General features: G+C 41.0%; 1 long non-coding RNA gene across 1 annotated transcript in view; it reads left to right on the forward strand.

The window, feature by feature from the left end:
* Nucleotides 1–13669, forward strand: part of LOC137313096 (uncharacterized) — a 113810-nt gene that overhangs the window by 8989 nt on the left and 91152 nt on the right. The window lies entirely within an intron of this gene.

Genomic DNA, 13669 nt, shown 5'->3' on the forward strand with positions numbered 1-13669 from the left:
CAATTAAGATATTGGAACATTACCATCATTACCATAGAATTGCTTCTATCTCCTCCACAGTACTACAGAGCAAAAATCCCCATTTTTCCTTAAAAAGTTAGGGCAGCACATCAGCAGAACCCCTGCGGAAATTCTACCCCTGTATGTTTTTTCCACTATTAAATTGCATTAACACCATGCAGCACTTATAGTGTTGGTTCAATGCTACTAAAATTTAGCTTAGGTTTTAACACATAACAAATTGTAGTACGTATTGTAATCTAACTTTTCTGAAGACAATCTCTACGCTCATATTAAATTACTCATCCCCTTCACAAACACACAATTTTACAGTCATAAAGAATTATGGTTTGTGATATGATTGCAGCTCAACATCGGGAAGATTGAAACCATTGGTGATGCAGTGCGCTGGAGCAGCAATGTGTGGTGTCATGGAGAGGTGGAATGCAAGTGTATTTTCCAAAATGATTGAACCATAAACTTAGTTGTGCTATTTTCAGCATATGGCAAGTAGTATTTCCCACAGGATGGAGGGAATAACAGAAGGAGATTGTTCGTGGCTTGCTCTCTTATATCATTGTGGCTGGCTCAGAGCATCACTGGCAATCAGTTTCTTCTCAGCAGACTACTGATGGTCCAGAAAACCACAGGGGAACTGAAGAGAAGCAGGAATTTTCAGAACTCTCTCTAAAAAATGCAAGTTTAAAACAGTTCTGCTGATTTCTGCTCTTTTGGTAAAATAAGGGCATAGTCTTGCAGGATCAACTTGTGAAATTGAGGAGATTACCTTTAAATGATCCCCACCTATCTGAAACTTTGTCAATGGGGCAGAGATTGCTTGGAGCGGCAAAACAACGCTGCTCGCCCCTCCATAGATCTATACTAACCCACCATTAACTTTTCGTTGGCCGCTTCCTCTAATAAGCAGCAGAGAAGAGCCCAGCGTCAGTTCAAGTGAAGCTCGGATCCTGAGAGAAGTGAAAGGATCGATCTGTCCCCTCGACCAATCAGACCTCTGAGCTCTCCGTTATTTCGCGAGCGATTTCTGCCCCATTATTTTCTGACATAAATGAAAAACATAATATTCAAGGTGGAAGAAAGGTAATTGTAAACAATTTTACAACACCAAGTTATAGTCCAGCAATTTTATTTTAAATTCACAAGCTTTCGGAGGCTTCCTCCTTCGTCAGGTGAACGATGTGAAAGGTAAATCAAATATGGCACAAATTCTTTTTTTCCAGTTCACTGATCAGTAATTGTATATTTGAAGTTATCTGGCAAAACAGAGCCTGTAATCATTATAATTAAACAAGAAAAAACCTAGACTGAAGCCAAAAAGTTGAACCAAATCATTTTCTAAACCTAGCAGAAAAGGTTTGAACTTACCGAAGGTATTATTAAACACGATAGTTAATTAAAACAGGCTGTTTCAGTTGGCTGACTACTGGGCATCAATTCCCAGCAGAGTTCTGTGCATTCATAATTTAAATATCAAAATGGCTGTATTTTTAAATGGAACCACAGAGCATGGAAGTCTTAACTATCAGTTATTGACTGCAGTATAGGAATGCATTTGCTCTCTGTGTTGGAATAAAGGACCTCAAGCTAATTAAAATCTGTCAATTCTATCTGTCCCTTACTCCAGCATAGAGCATTTGTATTATTACACAATAGCCATAATAATGAAATATGAAGGCATGCATTATACAGAAATCAATTATTAACATTAATGCATGAATGGTTTTTGTAAGCCTATGGCAACAAATCATGTAAAAGTAAATCCTCTCAGTCTATCACTGTATGAATTCACTTAGTGGCAACACTAAGGAGAGTGCAGAGATGATTCTAGCCCTTCCCCTGTGAATTGGCTCCTGACCACCCCCTCTCCTCAGCTTAAGCTGAATTTAACACTGCACTGAGCTCTGATATTAATACAGAATTTAACACGTTGTTGCATTCTGCTTTATACATTACTTATATTGATAGTTTTCAGTTAATCCAAGAACCATTACTATCAGCGTTACAAGGTAACTGATTGAATGTAAAGAACCTTAAATTTTATAAAAGAAAGAGAATTTTGTAATTTGTCTGACATTCTGAAGCTCTTCAACTGTGTCCGTGTGTGATGAAAGGTGCTTAAGTGTGATGAGACTAATCTTAGTTTTCGTGGTATACAACAACTCTAACTGGTCTTTCTGGATTAGTTGTTTCCATACATCCTTGGTAGTTTCTCATTGGTAATTTTCAAGCCACTTTCCTCACTTTTGATTCGCACATTTCCTACCTCTTCATTTCTGATTGGCTCAAAGAATTACAGCAGCAAATCAGCAAAAGAAGATACAGTGTGGCATTTCAGGAAGTAAGTGTTGCACAACAGGAAGCATACAGAGCTATAAGATACTTAATATATCCCACTGGGAGGTTAACTAGTGCTTTGAGGGAGGATTTAAACTAATTTGGTAGGGGGATGGGCACCAGGATGAAGCATTAGAAAGGAGAAACGTGATGCACAAAGGACTGGGAGAAACAAGTAGTACTAGAATAAAGGAGAGTTCAGAAATAGGAGGGACCAGATAGGGGGCAAATGCGAGGCAATCTAAGATGAGTTTGGTGTGCATGTGCGTAAATGCACGTAGCGTGGTAAATAAGGTTGGTGAGCTGCAGGCTCAAGTTGCCACATGGGACTATGGCAATAACAGAGACCTGGCTCAAAGAAGGGGAGGATTGGGTACTTAATATTTCTAGCTACAGGGTATTCAGGAAAGATAGGGAAGGAAAGAAAGGAGGGGAGGTGGCAGTATTGATTAAAGAAACTATTATAGCACTGGAAAAGGATGATGTAGTTGAGGGGGTCAAAGACAGAATCTATTTGGTTAGAATTAAGGAACAATAGAGGAGCTATTACGCTACTGGTTGTATCCTATAGGCCACCAAATAGTGGGAAGGTGATAGAGGAACAAATTTGCAGGCACATTACAGAAAGATGCAAGAACTATAGAGTAGTGATATTAGGGGACTTCAATTATCCCAAAACAGACTGGGACAGTAACAGTAAAGGACAAAGAGTGGGAGAAATTCCTGAAATGTGTACAAGAGAACTTCCTGGAACAATGTGTTTTCAGCCTAATGAGGAAGGAAACAGGATCGAGTTCTGGGGAATGAAGCGGGGCAGGTGGAATGTGTTTCGGTGGGGGAGCATTTGGGGAACAGTGATCATAATATCATTAGGTTTAGAATAGTTATGCAAAAGGACAAGGAACAGTCAAATGTGAAAATACTTAACTGGAAGAGAATGAATTTCTATGATTTAAAAAAGGATCTTGCCCAGGTGGATTGGAATCAAAAATTGGCAGGCAAAACAGTAATTGAACAATGGGAGGCTTTCAAGGAGGAGTTAGTTTGGACAGAGTAGACACATTCCTTCAAGGGGGAAAGGAAGGGCATCCAAAACTAGAGCTCCCTGGATGACTAAAGATATAGAGATTAAAATGAAACTGAAAAAGGAGGCTTACGACGGATATAAGGTTCATAGTACAATAGAGAACCAAGCTGAATACAGAAACTACACAGGAGAACTAAAAAAGGGAATATGAGGGGCAAAGAGAGAGTATGAGAATGGATTAGTGGCTAACATAAAAGGGAACCCAAAAGTCTTTTATAAACATATAAATAGTAAAAGGGTAGTCAAAGGAAGCATGGGACCGATTAGGGACAAAAAAGGAAATCTTCTTGTGGGGGCAGAGGGCATGGCTGAGGTATTAAATGAATACTTTGCATCGGACTTCACTAGAGAAGATGATGCTACCATTGTAGCAGTAAAGGAGGTAGTAGCGATACTGGATAGGATAAGAATAGATAAGGAGGAGGTACTTAAAAGACAGGCAGTACACAAAGTGGATAAGTCATCTGGTCCAGATAGGATGCATCCTAGGTTACCAAGGGAAGTGAGGGTGGAAATTGCGGAGGTTCTGGCCACAATCTTCCAATCCTCTTTAGATATGGGGATGGTGCCGGAGGAGTGGAGGATTGCAAATGTCATACCCCTGTTCAAAAAAGGGGAGAGGGATAAACCAGGCAATTACAGATCAATCAGCCTAACGTCGATGGTAGGGAAACTTTTAGAGATAATAATCTGGGACAAAATTAATTGGCACTTGGAAAAAAATGGGCTAATAAATGAAAGTCAGCATGGATTTGTTAATGGAAAATCATGTTTGACTGATATGATTGAGTTATTTGATAAAGTAACAAAGAGGGTTGATGAGGGTAGTGCAGTTGATTCTGTGTATTGGACTTTCAAAAGGCATTTGATAAACTACCACATAATAGACTTGTTAGCAAAATTAAAGCCCATAGGGTTAAGAGAAAAGTGGCAACATGGATACAAAATTGGCTAAGGGACAGAAAGCAGAGAGTAGTGGTGGAGAGTTGTTTTTCAGACTAGAGAGATGTATACAATAGTGTTCTCTAGGTGTCTTTACTGCTCTTTTTGATATATATTAATGACCTGGACTTGGGTATAGAGGGTATAATTTCAAAGTTTGCAGATGACACGAAACTCAGAAATGTAGTAAACAATGTGGAGGATAGTAACAGACCTCAGGGGGGCATAGTTAGATTGGCGAAATAGGTAGACACAAGGCAAATGAAATTTAATGCAAAGAAGTGTGAAGTGATACATTTTGATAGGAAGAATGAGGAGAGGCAATATAAACTAAATGGTACAATTTTAAAGGAGTTTCAGGAACAGAGAGACTTGGGGGCGCACATATACAAATCTCTGAAGGTGCAGTACAAATTGAGAAGGCTGTTTAAAAAAAGCATATGGGATCTTGGGCTTTATTAATAGAGGCATAGAGTACAAAAGCAAGGAAACTATGCTAAACCTTTATAAAACATTGGTTAGGCCTCAGCTGGAATATTATGTTCAATTCTGGGCACCACACTTTAGGAAGGATGTCAAGATCTTAGGAAGGGTTCAGAAGAGATTTATTAGAATGGTACCAGGGATGAGAGATTGGGGTTGTTCTCCTTAGAATAGAGAAGGTTGAGGGGAGATTTGATAGAGGTGTTCAAGATCATGAACGGTTTTGATAGAGTAAATATGGAGAAACTGTTTCCAGGGGCAGAAAGGTCAGTAACCAAAGGACACAGATTTAAGATGATTAAAAGAGCCATAGGCAACATGAAACATTTTTTTACGCAGCAAGTTGTAATGATCTGGAATGCACTGCCTGAAAGCGTAGTGGAAGCAGATTCAATAGTAACTGTCAAAAGGGAATTAGATAAATACTTGAAGGGAAAACAATTACAGGGCGATGGGGAAAGAGCAGGGGAATGGGACTAACTGGATAGCTCTTTCAAAAAGCCGGTACAGGCATGATAGGCCGAATGGCCTCCTCCTGTGCTGTACCTACTATGATATAACTCATGAATCTCTTGTCCATTGCTCATGGTAAGTTGTAACATATGGGGGCTGATTTTCATTTGTAACATAGATTTGGCGGGTAGTGGATGGTACCTGCCTGATGATGTCGGTGGGTCTTATTAAATATTGGAGGTGAGCTGCTAGCGCTAATCGTGTTGCTTGTTGGCAGCTTGTGGATTGGGAGTGTGGGAAATCTAGCAATTCTTCCCTCCTGCTTCATAAACCTCTCCTCCAATCATAGCTCGACACTTTACTACACCTCCATCTACTTGCACTCATACACTCAACACCTGCTACTGCCCTAACAACTACTTCTCCTCCTTGCCCACACCCGCTACTTCTTCCTCTCAGACACGATGGGCTGAATGGCCTCCTTCTGTGTTGTAACTTTCTATGATTCTATATGATAGGGGTTTTAATTGCATCACAGATAAGCTAGAATCTTCTTTGCAGATCAGTGGGAATGCTGAGCTACAGCCTGATGGCGGGGGCAGTCTTGGAATGGGAGTGGAACATGTTACCTTCTCTCAGGAAGACAGCAACTCAGGTACCTTCACAACCCTTCAACAGGACACACACTAACATACTCCCACTATTCTTGCAGGAGAAGCTGGCACACAATTATGGGAAGACCTCAAGAACAGGAAGATGTGTCGCAAGGCTACAAACTTGGACTCTAATGGAGGACTCCGCAATCAATGTCATTGGCAGATAGACAATACGCAGCACCAAAGCTCGCGGAGTGTTTGGGTATTTTTCCCTCAGTTTCTCTTTCCACAACCCTCTAGTTCACACACTCACACACTCAGCATGACAACATGGAGTTGCATTGCGCTGTCACACATCTGCTACTGTTTAGCCCTCTGCTAACACTTGTCCCTCTACCTTTTTTCTACATCCTTCAGATGACTTGGGCCCAGCGGTTGCACAGATGGAGGAACATAACCACCACATGTCAGTGAATGTGGAGGAGTACACTACTAACTTGTGTGAAGTTCTGGCACGTGGCACCAACACTCTACATCCAACTATGGAGTGTGTGGTCACCTCAATGGACACTGTAGCTTGTCCCCCACTGCAGGAATCTGTGGCATCAATAATAGCAACTCTCAGGGATCCTCAAACTAAGGCCGTGCAGCTTCTGGTTCCACCATCTCCTCTGCCTTGGACAGGCTGGGAGATTGAATCGATAATTCCATTCTTAATTAACTGACTAACTTGATTGAATTTTTTGAGAAGGTAACAAGGAGGGTCGATGAGGGTAGTGCGTTTGATGTAGTGTACATGGATTTTAGCAAGGCAAGGTCCCACATGGCAGACTGGTCAAAAAAGTAAAAGCCCATGGGATCTAAGGGAAAGTGGCTAGTTGGATCCAAAATTGGTTCAGTGGCAGGAAGCAAAGGGTAATGGTTGACGGGTGATATTGCAACTGGAAGGCTGTTTCCAATGGGGTTCCGCAAGGCTCAGTGCTAGGTCCCTTGCTTTTTGTGGTATATATTAATGATTTGGACTTAAATGTGGGGGCTTGATCAAGAAGTTTGCAGATGATACAAAAATTAGCCGTGTGGTTGACAGTGAAGAGAAAAGCTGTAGACTGCAGTAGGATATCAATGGACTGGTCAGGTAGGCAGAAAAGTGGCAAATGGAATTCATTCCAGAGAAGTTTGAGCTGATGCATTTGGGGAGGGCAAACAAGGCAAGGGAGTACACAATAAATGGGAGGATACTGAGAGGTGTAAAGGAACAAAGGGACCTTGGAGTGCATGTCCACAGATCACTGAATGTAGCAGGACAGGTAGATAATGTGGGTAAAAAGGCATACAGGATACTTTCCTTTTTAACCAAGGCATAGAATATAAGAGCAGGGAGGTTATTCTAGAACTGTATAAAACATTGGTTAGGCCACAGCTTGTGTACTGCATACAGTTCTGGTCTCCACATTACAGGAAAGATGTGATTGCACTAGAGAGGGTACAGAGGAGATTTACAAGGATGTTGCCAGGACTGGAGAATTTTAGCTATGAGAAAAGATTGGATAGGCTGGGGTTGTTTTCTTTGGAAGAAAGGTGGCTGAGGGGAGATTTAATTGAGGTATATAAAATTAAGACTGGTCTAGATAGAATGGATAGGGAGGACCTATTTCCCTTAGCAGGTGGGTCAGTGACCAGAGAGCATAGATTTAAAGTAATTGGTAGAAGGATTAGAGGGTGGTTGGGATCTGGAACTCACTGCCTGAAAGGGTGGTAGAGGCAGAAACCCTCAACTCATTTAAAAAGTACTCCGATGTGCACTTGAAGTGTCGTAACCTCCAGGGCTATAGACCAAGTGTTGGAAAGTGGGATTAAGCTGGATAACTCTTTTTTGGCCGGCACAGACATGATGGGCTGAATGGCCTCCTTCTGTGTTGTAACTTTCTATGATTCTATATGATAGGGGTTTTAATTGCATCACAGATAAGCTAGAATCTTCTTTGCAGATCAGTGGGAATGCTGAGCTACAGCCTGATGGCGGGGGCAGTCTTGGAATGGGAGTGGAACATGTTACCTTCTCTCAGGAAGACAGCAACTTCGGCACCCCTTCAACCAATACCAGAGAGCCAGCTGGGCCAGACTGCCCCGGCATTTGCCAAGTTGCAGCAGTCTGCAGCCAGGCTCACTGACCACGAGCATCTCAAGAGCTGTCGTCCGAGCCACAGCAGCCCTCCACCTCCCATGCTGATGCCACTGGGGGAGAACCTCATAGGATTAGTAGAGCAGGTAAAAAATCGCTTAAGAAAGGCGCTCTGGACTCACACCTGGGCGATAATTAATTTGTAGGCATTTATGTAAGCCAGTAAAATGATAAATCTTTGTGTGCAGAGTGTTCCTATAGTAGTTGGTCTTTGGGTGGAAGTAGTTTATTGGAGGGCACTGGGACTGATGTTGGACATGACTATTAAAGCAGGGCAGCAGGGATTGTTCAGCTGAAACGCTCTTCAATAAGCTGTTGCTGAAGTGCTGTGGCTGCAGGCAGGCGCTGGAAGCCTCCCGCTTCTTCACTGTCCTTGATGTCATCAATGTCGTCTCCCTCATCTTGCTGAAGGTCCTTGTCCAATGATGGCCCTATATGTTGGCACTGTTGCAAAGTAATGCAGCATACAGCAAACCACTATCATATAGGATATTCTTTCTGGGCTATATTTTCTGATGGTGGATGCGGGGTGTTAATTGGGTGGGGGATGAGTCTGGAAATGATCACACCTGTATTTTTAGGTGGCAGGAGTGGAGCACTGATGAGGGGAGTGATCTAGTTAGGCAATCAGTTAGGAGGTTGCAGTTGGAGGGTGGGGTGTGGTTGGGGGAGAGTTCACAGTGTGGTAGGGGATCTGGCCCAGCCTACAGGTTTGATTTGGGGTGGCAGGTCAAAGGCAGGTGCGGGAGATATCCAGGTAGGGATGTAGTCTGGATTTCACATTGTGAATGGAGCGGGAGGAAGAATCCAGCTAGAGAAAGAAAGACTTACATTTATATAGCGCCTTTCACAACCACAGGACGTCCCAAAACGCTATATATGTATGAAGCATTTTTGAAGTGTAGTCATTGTTGTAACGCTACATTGTACATTGTAATTACTGCATTGTACTGTAGAGCACAAGGCAAACAGGAGGCAATCTGAGTGGAGAGGAGCTGTAACGGGTTTGCGTAATATTTGTTTCCCCAGCTTTATATTCCATGATTTTGCTTATCCCATGCTCTGTCTTCCCATATCCCAGCACTGCTTCTTCCCCTAGCCCAACATACTCTCTTTTCTTGTACATTTACTGCTTCTGAATATACACTTGCTCCCATTGCCTTCACTAGCCATGTCCATTTCCACCATTCTTTGACTCTTTGTATACCACCCTTGACCTCACTGTCCTCTTATCTGTACTTTTCCTGATTCTGATTCCCATCTCTACTTCTCATCTTGTTTTCCCCACCGTGTCACTATCAAGACTTCTACCATTTGTTCACTCCCATCGCATCGCAACAGTTTGATTTTCCACTTCCCACCAGCCCTTAATTGCCTTCATCCTGCCGTGCACTTCAGTTCCCTGTGATACCCCTCACTTACCACTCATCCACCGCCCCCCCCGACCTGTCTAGATGAGCCCCATCCCATCACCTCACATCCCTAACCTCCATTTACTCCATTATGCTCTATCCTCCAATTACGTGTACTATATCAACATGACCTCAAAACCGGTTTCCCTGCAGTTTGTTTGTAAAGTCCTTTCTGCACTATATGCTGATCTAGCCACTGTACCTTGATCTGCAGCTTATTCCTGGTCACCTGTCCTGCCCCTTATCCCATAAAGCTATTTGTTTACTCCATCTTCTCAAATTCGAACAATTGCCATATCTCCTCCTCTCACTCTGTCCTGTCTGCTCTCCTGCGTTCCCTAACCCACCATCTCTAAAGCTCAGGCCTCTATCTCCATTTCCAGATTTTTAAAACTGAATTCAAAAATAAATCTGGAAATAAAAACCTGCTATCAGTAAAAGTGAAAATGAAGCTGTTGAATTGTTGTTAAAAACTCAACTGGTTCAATAATGTCCTTTAGGGAAGGAAACCTGTCGTCCTTACCCGGTCTAGCTTACGTCTGAGTACACTTCCACACCAATGTGGTTGACTTGTAACTGCCCTCTAAAGTAGCCTAGCACACCACCAACTTCTCAGGGCAACCAGGGATGCGCAATAAATGCCAATCTTGCCAGTGATGCTCATATCTCCAGAATGAATTTAAAATAAAAACCTCATGCATTTGTAACATTTTTATATAATATAGATACACGGGGGTAATTTTGACTGGATGATAGTGTAAAATGGGCAATATCGATTCAGGCGCCCATTATACACCGGCTGAATCAATATCGCTCATTTTACGCTATCATCCAAAGCCAAAATTACTCCCATAAGCCTTGGTTAGACCTCATTTAGAATACTAGTTTTGGTCCCCTCACTTGCTGGGTGATATAGAAGCCCTGGAAAAGGTTCAGAGGAGGGCTTCATGAATAATCTCTAGTTTAAAACAACTTAGTTATCACAAGGCTTAGTGAACTAGGTCTTTTTACTCTAGAAAAGCATAGACCAAGGAGATTTGATTGAGCTCGCTCTGCTTACATTTAAATGAGTCCTGATTATGAAAATGGTTCCTGCCTGTGCTGAATTACATTGGGCTGGTGTTGAGCTTGCTCCGCCCACTGTGATTCCCCCATCACCACCCTGATGAATGATTCACATCAAAATCACCCTAATTGAGTTTGTAAAATTATCTTTCTCTTTGGGCATTGGTATTCTCTGATATCAAGCAGATACAAATCACAAAAAAATGATATATCTTTCTAAAATTAATCTCATTAGCATAAATGACACCTACAACAAAATTCATAATTACATTCTTGGGAAATAAATAGTAAATTCTATGTGTTTCTCGTCAGGGTACCTTGCAAGTTCCTCACCATCATAGAATCATTTTATGCAAATTATAGGGTTTTCTCCCCAGTGACAGAAGTGTGCAGGGTTTGTGTCACTTCTAGCAGTGAAGGCAGGACTGAGCAGTAAATTATGGAAACAGTAACTTCTAATGCGTAAAGATGTATCTTTCATAAACAAAATTCCTGCATGTATTTGCTGCAGCAGCTGTCAAAATTTTCTTCCCTCCATGGATCCCCATAGCCCTGATTATTAATAATATCTCACATCTACAAAATCACCACAAAAAGCATTTATGGGTTAAATTTTATTTATGTTGCTTCTGTTTTCATTAATTGCAGCCCTAACTGCCATAGGCTAAATCTAATTTATTCAGCACCACAAAGTTTGGAGCGCCAAATTAACACAGATAAAATTATTTACATGTAACTATGTTGCGCTTTTAAGTGGCACCAGAACCATAAGATTGTCAGGGAAGATTTATTATCACACGGTACAGGACTTTTTAAAAGTATTTACTCCATGATCATAAAGTAAAATATTTATATTATTAAGTACATTAAGATGGCATTAAGACTATTGAAATATCTTGCCTTTTCTCCTTTCCAATTTTCTCTGCTTCTTTCCTGGTAAAAAGGCTCCTTAGTATTTACCAAGTCAGTTCAGTGTTTTTTGAATCTTGAACAGCTACATTTATATGAATTGAAACCAATTGTGATCAATGTTAATAAATATCAGTTAACATTTCCACAATAGACAATATCCCTTTAATCAATATTATTGTCATGGATGTAAAATTAAACTTACATAGTCATTTTTTGGAGCGGGGGCTGGAGAGAATTTATTCAGTCCCGTCATTAAATTTAAGGCTTTAGAAATTTATGTAACAAAGACTGGAAGTTTTAAAAAAAATCCTTAAGTAATTGAAAGGCTGTTAGCACTGCTTCATAGCACTGGGGCTGATGTAAAAGAAACAAATAAAATTGTCATAATATTTCTGAAGGACAAAGATGTAATTAATTTATTAAAGTAATCTTTTGAAATAACTATAGAGAGCATAGGAGCTTTAAACAGGGTGGCAAATGGCCTCATTGTTTTGTTGTATTCAGATTTAAATCTGTATTTTTGATAATTCATAAATCCTGGAGTACAGCACAGAGACAGCATTACTGCATTGCAGTGGGACACAGCTTTCCTGAGGAAGCTGGGATGTAAAGATCAAAGGTGGTAGTTTGGGGCTAAAATATAGGTTGCCATCAGCAACAATAATGTGAAATGCAGGGTCAGTGAGCTGGAGTTATTGAAAGACAGGGCGGAGTTAGGCTTGGCCATATGGTGAATGCCAAAACCAGGGCAGAACTGTCATGGCTAAGCAAGCTCATAATGCAGGTGAAAGGAAATTGTGATGAAGGAAAAACATGCATCCTGCCATGAAGAAATGAGGACAGAGGCTGAGGGCAACACATTGCCCGCTGACTGACACTTGCACTGATAAGACGCAACATCAGAAGTTGTTCTTTGGCAATGCAAACTTGATTAGGGCAGATAGGCCCCCATCAGGCCTATTCACTGGCAGATGAACATGAAGGTTTCTCGGATCCAGCATGCCTGACTGCAGCATCGCAGCCTCTCTGTCACTATCCTGACAAAATAAGAATGTGATTAGTAATTCGGCATCAGGCAACTGGAGCATCTTTCGCACTGAAGGCGATTTTGATAAAAAGAGAAAGTCATGACATTGTAGATTAATTGGGACATCTGGGTAAATGTGCAAGAAAATCATTTTTATAAAGGAATAATGAAGATTTCCAGTAAAAATGAAAAGAACCTTGAATGATAAAGAATAATCAAAAATGTTTAGCTCTTGATAAAGGCTATCCACTGGAAATACTCACTGTCTTTTCTCTTTTCAGTGCTGACAGATCTGCTGTATTTTTCCAGCATATCCTGATTTTATTTCAGATTTGCCACATTTGCAGTTTTTCTTTTATCTCAAAATCATTGTTTGTTGTACAATTAATTCTCATTGCCCAACGTATATCATAATTGTGTTTATGATAGAGAATGAGCCTCATTTCTCCCCTCCCTGCCCCCATTTTTATTATATTCCCCTCTCCAGTTCCAATCCATAGCCAATGCTGATCTTGAGCTAGGAAGTGCATAACTAAACAACTGATTTTTCTTTATCTTCTATGCGAAATGATGCTAGAGGCAAAGTATTCCTCTTTTGTTGTGCTATTTCCTTCTCTGCTTTTCATGGTAAATGCAATACAGTAGCCCCTGGATGGGATGCTTTTCTCTGTGGCAGTGTTATAATGAATTCATATATTTAAGTTACATGCCAGCCATTTTATGGGAGTCCATTGTTTAAGATTAGATGCATAGTGCATTCATGTAGTAAAATCATTCAAAAATTCAAAATTCACATCCCCGCCCCCCCCACCCCCCACCTCTCCACCTCTCCACCTTTGATTTATGGCTTTGTGTCTCACTGTGGACTAGAGTCCATGCAATGGAAATTCTGATAGTTTTCTACTAAATCAAATACATCACTGGAAAAAAAAACAGCTAGCTTATTGTCCTTATTCTTGCCATCTCTAGCATGAAATTGGAAAGTGTTTCAAAATGTTGGTGACATGTCTGGTACAGATTAGCATGCCACCTCTAACAGTTTTAATAATGTTGCGCTCTTTTAGACTTTCTCCCTCTCTGAAACAATGTCCATCCGCCTTTTAAATACTGTGACCCCTTAAATCTTTAAGATATTTGGCAGATTCCACATTGCTG

Source organism: Heptranchias perlo, chromosome 3 (assembly GCF_035084215.1).
Source record: "Heptranchias perlo isolate sHepPer1 chromosome 3, sHepPer1.hap1, whole genome shotgun sequence".
Classification (NCBI taxonomy): domain Eukaryota; kingdom Metazoa; phylum Chordata; class Chondrichthyes; order Hexanchiformes; family Hexanchidae; genus Heptranchias; species Heptranchias perlo.